Source organism: Malaclemys terrapin, chromosome 4 (genome assembly GCF_027887155.1).
Source record: "Malaclemys terrapin pileata isolate rMalTer1 chromosome 4, rMalTer1.hap1, whole genome shotgun sequence".
Classification (NCBI taxonomy): domain Eukaryota; kingdom Metazoa; phylum Chordata; order Testudines; family Emydidae; genus Malaclemys; species Malaclemys terrapin.
In genome coordinates this window covers 17,035,140-17,045,967 of record NC_071508.1, presented here as the reverse complement: position 1 = coordinate 17,045,967, position 10,828 = coordinate 17,035,140, and the positions used below count along the sequence as shown (strand labels likewise).

General features: G+C 45.8%; 1 long non-coding RNA gene across 1 annotated transcript; it reads left to right on the top strand.

The window, feature by feature from the left end:
* The first annotated feature begins 1,089 nt into the window (after positions 1-1,089).
* Positions 1,090-4,045, top strand: LOC128835862 (uncharacterized). The gene is made up of 2 exons (XR_008444707.1): positions 1,090-2,220; positions 3,642-4,045. It is a non-coding gene; the product is annotated as an uncharacterized LOC128835862 (long non-coding RNA).
* Positions 4,046-10,828: the final 6,783 nt, after the last annotated feature.

Genomic DNA, 10,828 nt, shown 5'->3' with positions numbered 1-10,828 from the left:
TAATTTAAGGTTTCGTGTGCCAGTAATACATTTTAATGTTTTTAGAAGGTCTCTTACTATAAGTCTATAATCTATAACTAAACTATTGTTGTATGTAAAGGAAATAAGATTTTAAAAATGTTTAAGAAGCTTCATTTAAAAATAAATTAAAATGCAGAGCCCCCCGGACTGGTGGCCAGGACTCGGGCAGTGTGAGTGCCACTGAAAATCAGCTCGCGGGCCGCCTTTGGCACGCGTGCCGTAGGTTGCCTACCCCTGATGTAGACTAATGCCTTAAGTCTTACAATGTTGGCGTGGGTAAATATCTGCCATTGCCCTTCTAATGATTAGGAAACTACACCTCTACCTTGATATAACGCTGTCCTCGGGAGCCAAAAAATCTTACCACGTTATAGGTGAAACCGCGTTATATCGAACTTGCTTTGATCCACTGGAGTGCGCGGCCCCGCCCCCCCGGAGCACTGCTTTACCGCGTTCTATCCGAATTTGTGTTATATTGGGTCGCGTTCTATCGAGGTAGAGGTGTACTGCAGAATAGCAACTTCCCCCGGGGCCGCATTGTGAGTTGGTAGCAAAACCAGGGATAGAATCCGAACGCAGATGGGTATGTTAGAGATGCACTGAGCATGCTCACAGAGAACTGCATGAGCTTCTTCCAAGGTTTGTGTGGCCAGCTTGTCAAAGCCTCTTAGCCTCCGTTCTGAACATTAGCTGCTGAGCTCCTCTGAAAAGCTAGTCCCAGTAGTGTGTGCCGGTCCCTTGAAAATCAGGCCCTAGATGCAATTTTTTTGTACTTGGTTCAGTTTTACTGGGGCTATAACAACTTGATGTGTAAACACAACTGGGGAGAATGATTTTCCCCGAGTCACATGACCCATCAGGCATTCTTCACTCTGCATGTGCCACAGAGATGATGGCATCTGGTGTAATGTTACTCATTGTGTGAGTAAGGAGATAGCTGAAATACCCAGGGATCTGGCATCAGCTCAGCTGCCCAGCAGCAAACTTGAGAGCAGTTAAGGGGCAGTGGTATTCAGTCTCTGGCTCTCCTTTCATGATGCAAATCATTTAGGGCTGGAGGAATGATTCAAATGGTGGGGCTTCTGGTGCGGCGATGGCAACTCCATTTCTACAGGCCAGCCAAGAAGAGCCAGCGGACCGGGCACCTGTTGTAGGTGTGATAGGAAGAAGGCTGGCCCCAAATGTGCTGAAAAAATAACTGCTTGTGGGGAAAAAAAAAATCCCTGGATCAAGGGGAGAGTGCCTGCAAATTTTACAGCCTGGTGAGTCCCCGTCCACTCACCACAGGGAGAAAAGAATGTGGTGAGACTGCCGACCCATGAGACTACTACAGTGGGAGCCCAAACCCGGCTGATCCAAAACCAGCCAGGCACAAAAGCCGCAAGGAGACATGGCCCATCCAGGAGCACCCAGCGCTCCAGGAGCCGAGGATGGAGGTGGAGGACTCAGTTCTGTTTCAGATCAATGAGGGGAACCCAAAGCTTAAACACGTCTGGGTTTGCTCACCCGGAAGATAACCACGCTGAGTCTCTTCAGAGCACTTTGCCTATATAAGGCAGTCAGGAGGAAGCCCTATTTCTTTTTTATTAATGTCATATGACACCTGTTGATTTGTTTAAAGGACTCTATTTTTAAGCCCAGCTTCCGCAGCAGTAGCCCTTCGTGATGTGGGTTGGGGCTGTTCTGCTTCGTGCCCATCTACCCCAGATGCTCGGTCCCTCTTCTCTGTAGATCAGAGTCAAATGAAATAGCTGCTAACGTCTTAAGATGCCAGCCATTCCTGCCTTCAAAGCACACGCTCCCATAGACATCACCTGAAATTCACCGCTCGCTACCGCACATGACTTACAAAATTCTGTGGCCATATCAGCTGCCTCCAATGGAGCTACATCTACATACACCAGCCCTGGATCTGGCCCTGTGTGCATTTTATCAGACCATTGGGAAAATAATTTTATTGAAGAATCAAAGAAGAAGCATAATCCCATGTCCATTTATACCCGCCCTCTGGGGCATCATTCACCTCTCCCATTCCCTGCTGGCACCAAACAGCTATCATTAGGCTATGAAAACATATCTCCAGCTTCCTCTGAGGTCGTGGAAGGCTTTGACTCAAATTGTGACCAACCCGTTCCTCAAATAAGCCTTCGCTCTGCACTGCAGGCATCGTAAGGACATTCCGCAGCGCTCAGGATTGAGGTAATGTGCCCTCTTGCTCTTTGAGACAGCGGTGACCCCAGTATCATGGTCTTCAGTGAACTGGATGCCGTCTGCATCTAAGAATGTATTCCAGTGCCAGGATCCTCCATCTGTCTCTGTATTTCTAATGGACCTATCACGTAGTATCTAGGTGCCATGTACAAACATGATACTCCTGTGGATTCTGCCTGCCCTGTCTATAGCTAAAAGCAGACCCCAGAATCAATGGCTTTGTGTCTGAGGGCTGGTCTTCACTACCCGCTCGGATCGGTGGGTAGAAATCGATCTCTCAGGGATCGATATATCGCATCTCGTCGGGACGCGATAATTGATCCCCGAATCAACGCGCGTTCTCCACCAGCCCAGGTAGGAGTAAGCGCCGTCGACGGGGGAGCTGCGGCGGTCGATTTGCCGCTGTCCTCACAGCGGGGTAAGTCGGATCAGATACGTCGAATTCAGCTACACTATTCCCGTAGCTGAATTTGCGTATCTGAAATCGATCCCCCCCCCCCGTAGTGTAGACGTAGCCTGAGACTTCCCTTTAGAACCAAGAATATTTTCCTTATGTGACATCAGGTAAGGGACACCTTTTGAAAGCTGTATGCAAGCCCGGGATGAGTCTGCAGACTTACACATATTTACATATAGGTGCATGCACAAAAGTGCAGATGTTGCACAACTGTGCTTATATACATATGCACACAGATGCATAAAAGCTCAGGTACGGCTGCACCTGCGTGCCCAACAACAGAAACGTGTACACAAACAAGTGTGTGTACACAATCAAACAAAATGTGTGCGTGCCCAACGGGAAAACCAGAAGCGAGTGCACGTACACTGGAGAACATGCATGTGTTCTCTTAAGCAAAGGGGATGCCTGATGAAGAAGGTTTTGTGTTTCCACTTGCTCAGCAGCAAACGTCTAGATTTCTCTCTTCCTGCTCGTGGGTAATGTGAGCAGTCATCAGTGGGACCTGATCCCAAGATCTCTGGACTGGGAGCTCTTAGGCCGCATGTTTAAAGATCCCTAGTCTGTTCACTGGAGGCACCGAGGGGGACTCAGACATTAGCTGGCCATTGTGTTATGCTTGGATCCATTTCTCTCAGATCCAAATGAGACAGTCCTTGGGTTAGCTGTAGCTCCAACTTTAAGTAAGATACACCAGGGCTTAACCAAAGAGGATCTTTCTAGGGTTCTTGGCTACCGACCCACCCTTTCTCCACTGGATATTGTAGAGGTAGCTCTGGCCCCACCACTATCCCACCTCATCTAATTACTTATTTAAGCCCTTTTTCTGCCTGGCACTTTTGCTTAGCTGACATCTGCCACTTTCCAATTAGTCCTTGTTCACAAGCTCAGTAACCTAAACCATCTGCCTAGGTAACAGAGGTAACAACTGTCTCCTATTAAACATTTACAGGACATAACAAGAAGAGTGGATCGAAGCAACAGGTGTTGAGATGCACCCGCCCGGCAGGTTAGAAGAACCGAGAGAAGTGTGCTACTTGTGGCCAAATTAGAATTGAACGTGAACAACCTGTTTCTGCCATTATTCCCCTGGCCCGATAATCCTCAACCCGCAATCTGTGGGCCATTGGACTGCAAGCAAAAGGGCAGTGGTTTCTGTTCCCTGCACTTAAAAGTGTATTGTTACCTTTGGGTCCCAGTGTGTTGAATTTCAAACAATTAAACAACACTTGGATCATAGAAGCTTGGAAAAGGAAGCCCCTTTTACTAAAATAATTAATATTAAAAGACAAACAATGCTTGATGCTAACTAGCCTGAAAAGCATTTAAATATAAAAAATAAACGTTCAACTTGAATCCTTTCCTTGAATTTTCTTGACACTAGAAAAATGTGCACTCAATTCTAGCAAAATTTACATTAGCTTCCACTCTCTATTTCACCACAAATATTACCATCCTTTTTTGTAAGTGAGTTTTGTTTCATAGGTCCCTTTTGAAAACACTAGCTAAGGTGATTTTCTTGCAGTGCCTCTTTACGTCTTACGTTGCTAATTGTTAGTTGGGATGGAAACAATGACTTGAAATGCTGAGGAAAATAGTCTTCTGATGGAGTACTTATCTATAGAAGGAAAAGAGTTTAATGGGGTGTAGGAAAATTTTAATCAACCAGCATGTGAAGTGGAATGTACATAAAATTAAAACTGAGCTCCATACAGTAAGCTACTAATGAAATGCACGTTACTAAAAATAAGCCAGTACTGCCAAGGATCCTAAAAACAAACATTTGTGGCTGTAATAAACAAGTTCCATCATTGGATGATGCATGATGATCCATCCTTGGCTGTTACTGGAACATCAGGATAATGCAATGATAGTGATCTCGAAAGCGAGTTAGGGTAGAGAGGTTGTTTTGTAAGTAGTGGAGGAGGGCAATCATGTATTTTGGTACACGCTTAACGGCTCTACAGTACCTTTTCCCCTTGTCTTTGACCATCTTTCTTGGTTTAGTATCCTCTTGTTGGACAATGTCCTCATCTGAAAATTCCTCTTCCTGTTTAGAAAACAAAAAATGTCAAAAAATTATTCAATCTCATTGACTTTGGAAAATAAAGTCCTAGGTCAATTTCATTGTGTGGGATCAAGTCTTCTTCCAAACTTCCATGTACTTGGATAGCTGCCCAGGAGAAGGGAAAAGGTTGAAAGATCTGGAAGACAATACACCTTTGCTTTTACTGGGGAAGGATACTGTAATCTGAAAAGCAACTTTGAAGGAGGGGTTCCTTTGTTTGTTTGTTTTTGTCTCTTGTAAAGTTGATATACAAGGTTCTTCAGCCAATAAACTTAGAATGGAGATGTTTTGGGAGCTTTCTCCCTTCTCTATCACCAGTTTTATATGGTGTTTTTGTTTTGTTTTGTTTTGTTTTGTTTTTGGTGTCTCTTCCCTTCTTGACTGGGCAGCTCTCAAAGTGTCATTCTTATGGTGGAAAGGCTTCTTCGAAGACTTCTGGACGAGACAGGACAAAGCCAGAGTCTGACCATCTTCAAAAAATGCAGCAAAACTTTTCACCTCAGACCAACTTCTTCGAAAAAGCCTTTCCACCATTAGAATGACACTCTCAACACTGATCCACCCCGTCTACCCAATGAACAGAAGCCAAAATTAATAAAATGTAAACAATCAAAAACACAACCCCCGGAAAGTTTATTTTTTAACCCCAAAAAGGGAGAAGAATCAGAGACTCCATGAAGTCCACTAGGGATTCTGCTATCAGTTTTACATGGAAAGTGCCCAGATGGTGGTGGGTGGCAGTATAAAATCCTAACATAGGTTACCAGCTCCCTGAGCCATCCAGTCACGGCCCTCCTCCCCCATTCAGAGGGTGATTGGAGTCAGCGTAGATGACAGTCGATTCTCCATTGGTCATATAAGGAAAAACCCAAAGTCTTGTGTGTCTTCTCCCCAATCCTTGGCCCTTTTTACCCCATAATCTCTCTGCAGAATCTGGATCTGCAGTATATTAAGGGGGCAGGAGGAGGGAGTTGGCTCTGTGTGCTGTTCAGGGCAAAGGGGGGTCTGAGATCTGTCTTAGAATTCTAGATTTGTTCTTGTTCTTATGACCTGAACAGGGAGCTGGATAATGGCGGAGATTAGCAAAGTTACTGTTCGGGTTGTCTGCGTAGGAAACACGATGGCTCCCATGGCACAGGGAAGGAGAAGCGGCAGGGGTTGGATAAACAGCACACAGTAGGCATAATAATAAAACCGCAGCTCCACAGTTCTAGCTGACGGGAAGTAGGCTTGTGCTTTCAGAATGCCTCCCACCCTGGCCACAAGGGGGAGCGGAGAACTATGGCTCATGCACTCACTTCAGTCCCCACATTGGTGCTCCATCCTCCCACTGTCTCTATCTGAAAATCTCCTGTAACAGAGGAGGCTGCTAAGAATTAAACCCCCCGGGGGGAACAGCATCTAGACTCATACAGTTGAAGGCCAGAAGGGTCCACCCCATCCTCTGGTCTGACCTCTTGTATATTACAGGCCACCACCACCACCCAGCACCCGCACGCTAAATCCAACCACTGAAATGATACTGAAGTATTACAGCCCACAGTAGACGATTATCTGCAACCTCTCTGAGGGTATCTGAAATCTGAAGCCTGGAATCGGATCCATGTTTTGCGAATGGCTCCTGTCTTCAAAAGGGGCTGAACTGAAATCCCAGCCCTGGATTTTGAGGCATTTGAAATCCTAGATCTGGATCTAAATGTCTGTGGTTTGAGGCCCTTCCATCAACAACCTCGCTTGCTGACAATCCACACATATATAGAGCTGTCTGGATCAAGACTGGAAGAGAGAAAAGAGACCTTTGTACCTGAACTGTTGGTTCCAAGCAGGGATATATAAACCTGAGATGTTCTGCACCAAAAACACAGGCCTATATCCCAGAGTTAAAGGAGTATCTCCATTAGCTGATAGCAGTAGGGAGGCTCTTATCCCTTGGTAGACCAACCGAGAGAGGGAGACATTGCATGCTTACTTAGAAAATGTTAAATTTTCAAACAGGGGTAGGCCCACAGTAAGCCTAATTGTAAGGATGCATTTTACTCTTGAGTTAAGTTGAGGGATGCACCCTTGAGTTACTTTAGCCTATCATGATGGAGAGCAGCTGTAAAGCCCTGCATTTTTACTGGTGCTCAAATACCTCCTGGTGCTTATCACTCATGGTGCTAAGACTTCTGGGGATACATCCCATGGCTCACAGCATCACGGCAATCTCCACTGGTCTATGAATGTGTTCACGATGTATTTAATTGTGGGAAAATTTCTGTCCCTCAGGAGACCCTGGTGGTATGAACCTGTCAGTTCTTTAAAGTAAATCAGCTTCAACTTGGCAGGTTCCAAATTTCTGTTGGTGGCCTATATTATGCTTCTCCAATCAGGGAACTGAAACAATACCATGTGACCTACAATGCGTGTCCACTCAGTACTAAACATAGCTTAGATTTCAAATGCTTGTGAACTGTTTGCAGACCAGAATTATTCATAGAAATTATTCAGCAAATAACTTCAAATACCACAGACATTCATGAAATCCTATTAAACTCGCAAAGGTTTACGGCCAATTTGGAAATAGTAAAAGAGGTGAAATTCATTAAAGAAACTACTGATTATTTTCTCTGTCAAGAGATATGCTCCAGGGGGCAAAGAGCTGGGTTAATAAAGAGAAACATTAACAAGTTTAGAGTTTGCAATGTTGTCATAGCTGTTTTAGTCCCAGAATTCTAGGCAGAGAAGGTGGGTGAGGTAATCTCTTTTATTAGACTAACTTCTGTTGGTGACAGACAGACAAGCTTTGGAGATTACACAGAGCTCTTCAAAAGATGAACCTGGGAGCTTAAATTCATAACTTTGCTAGACACTAAGGCTATGTCTACCCTAGCACTTTTGCTGGTAAAACTTTTGTCAGTCTTGAGTGTTCAAAGAAAACCCACACACCCCCGACCAACAAAAGTGCCGGTGTGGACAGCGCTATGTTGTTGGGAGATGCTCTCCTGCTGTCAGAGCTGCCACTGTAAGGTCTGTAGTGTAGACATATAAAAATCATGGACTTAATAAAGACACTGGATTTATGACTCATTACAAGAAGCTGTAACCCGCTAGACCCCTTTGTCTACTGTCTGCAGGGATGTTAACTGCCCACTTCACCTTGTATAGTTCTTGCAACTGTGTTAACTCCTGCTGACCAATCTCTTCCAATTTGTCACACTTTTGAGTACCTTTCCCAGATCCGAAGATGAGTTCTATACAAGCGCAAAAGCTTGTCTCTTCCAGTAGAAGTTGGTCCAATACATTATATTACCTCATGTACCTTGTCTCGCTAAGTTCCTAGTTAACAATTGCTTGCTGGATGGCTTGTTTACCAGGTACATGGAAGTTGGAAAGCAGGAACTGGGTGATGGGGACTATCTTAAGGCTGCTCGGGTTTTTCAGAACAGTTTGAAAAGCTACCCACTGTCAGATCTGGGTTGGGCACATCAGAGGAGAATCTGTCAGGAATTCATTGAGCAGGGGTTGAGTGTCTTGCTCACCTACCTTCAGGGTTTCAGCCCTTGAGTGCCATGGGGAAGTGAGGGAAATGGACCAGATTCACCTCCCTCCTTCACCAAGTCCACAGAAAAGAGACAATAACATGCCTGCAGAGACCCCAACAGGGACTTTTATCCTCTGCCCATTTGTAGCATAACTGCATGTTCTCTCCTGACTCCTGCAGATTGACCTCCCCCCCCCCACACACACACTGTAGTGCACTGCAGGGAGTGTGTGTGGAGGGGTATTATAGCAGTGTTGCCAACTTACGATTTCACGATGAGCCTTACAATTGTTAGTGCTTATATTAAAGTCCCAGCTGCTGGAATCATGAAATTGCAAGACAAATGAAAGCTTTTACTTCTAAAAGGAAATGTGTAACCCTCACCACGGTTGCAGAGAAAGGCTTTAAAATGTGAAGCGAGTGCGACCTAAAGGCTCAAAACCCACAGAACAAATAAAAAGAACCCAGTGTTTTTTCCCTCATGATTTTAAAGCCAATCAGTGTCATTTTTTGGAGCAGGGGGACTCATGATTTTTGAATGCTTGGAGTTAGCAATATGTACGTGAGAGTGTGTGTGTTGGAGTGGGGTGACTCATGATTTTTGAATGGTTGGGGTTAGCAGTGTGTGTGTGTGTGTGTGTGTGTGTGTGTGTGTGTTACTGCGAGCCGGAACTTATTTTGGCTTCGCTTGATGGCATTTCTGACCCTTCAGCTCTGGCCCTCCCCCAGGGCCAGCTCTGGATTTGGAGGGGTTAACAGCTTTGTGTGTGTCTGTTTGTCTCCTACGTCACATGTTTATAAGCAGCTTTCACCAGCCTCCTCGTGGGGAGCCGATCCTGCTGACGTGTGCAAGTCCGGCCACGTCAGACACCACACAGGCAGGAAGGGAAATGCATTCCTTTTTTGGGCTCAGAGCGAAGCAAAATGCCTTGGCTGGGATGGAGGGGAGGGGCGAGATTCAGCCAACAGCTGGTCTCTGTCAGTAATCTAGTACTAATCTCTTAAACAATACTCCCATAAACACATCCCAGGACTGGCAAATCTCTCTCCTGAGCTCAGCACAATTTTGTCCTTCTGTTATTGCTGAGAACTGCTTCGGGCAGAATGTTCTTCCTTGGGGTATTTTTAGTAGACTTCGGATTTCTCTCCAGTTTTACTTACTGGTCTAGCTTCTCCAAAGTGGCTACAGCACGATACTTTTTGAAACAGAGCGACACCAGCTGTGCTTAGGGCATGAATCTTCCGATACCCTGAAGCAAGATCCTTTTGGAACTCAAGAGTTTATGTCTTGTAACTAGAGAAAGGGCTAGAACCTAAGCCCCAGATCTGAACACCACATAAATCCAGCTAGGGTCTTGGCTTTAAAACCGGCCAGACAAAATAACCCTGGATCAGAGCACCCCTAAACTGTCATATGGGTCTGAACTTGTCTAGAGAAGCCAGTTCAGAGCCTGGCCTCTGTCACTAAGATGGGCTGGACCCAAACCTCAGAACCAACGGCCCCCTTAGTTTCAGGGAAATTCAGATGTGGACCCAAAATTCATGGTAAATGCCAATCTCTGAAACTCTCTGTTTGTTTCTTTCTTTCTTTCTTTCTTTCTTTCTTTAATAAAAGGTCTATCAGGGTATCTCTACACTGCAATGTAAGACAAAGGTTGGTAGAATTTGAGTGAGCAGATTTTTGCTTTGTTAACCTACAGCTTGAGCATCTACACACATTTGTAATCCCAGGTTAGCAACTGTTGAACACTAGGTCCCAAGCTGGGACTCCAGTGTCTACACTGCATTATCCGGGCCCATGTTCGACCACTCATAGCCCAGACTTCCTAGCGCCCTCCCAAAAGGTGGCCGCTCTAGCTGTTTGCTCCTGGTGCAGTGTGGGAAAATGTGACTGTCCACCAAACTGGACGGTCCAGAGGACAAAGAAAGTTGATCCTTGGGATTGTGTGATATTTTTGGAGGACTCCCAGAGCATGAGTTCAGTGGGGCTGTATCTACACTGCAAAGCAATAGGCAGGGCTGGCTCCAGCTTTTTTGCTGCCCCAAGCGGCGGGAAAAAAAAGAAAAAGAAAAAAGAAAAACCCGATTGAGCTGCTGCCAAAGTGCCGCCGAAGACTGAAGCGGAGCGATTGAGCTGCCACCGAAGTGCCGATGAAGAGGAAGAGAAGGACTGAAGGACCCGCCGTTGAATTGCTGCTGCAGACCTGGACGTGCTGCCCCAATAACGGACGGAGTGCCGCCCCTTTCTATTGGCCACGCCAGGCACCTGCTTCCTTCACTGGTGCCAGGAGCCGGCCTGGCAATAGGGCTTGAACCCTGGGTCCCGGCTTGACTCAGGCTCAGACCCTCCACCCCTGTGGGATCCTGGAAGCCTGAGTCTGAGCCTTGGGTTAGCGCAATTTGTGTGTTTGATCCTAAATCCAGATCCTGGCCTTACATTGCAGTGTAGACATACCCTTATTCACTACCTTCCCGATAGGTCTGACTGTGCTGTGAGCAGTGTTAAGTTCCCCCTTTAATGTGGCTTTGCAGTGAGCTAGCCTGTCTT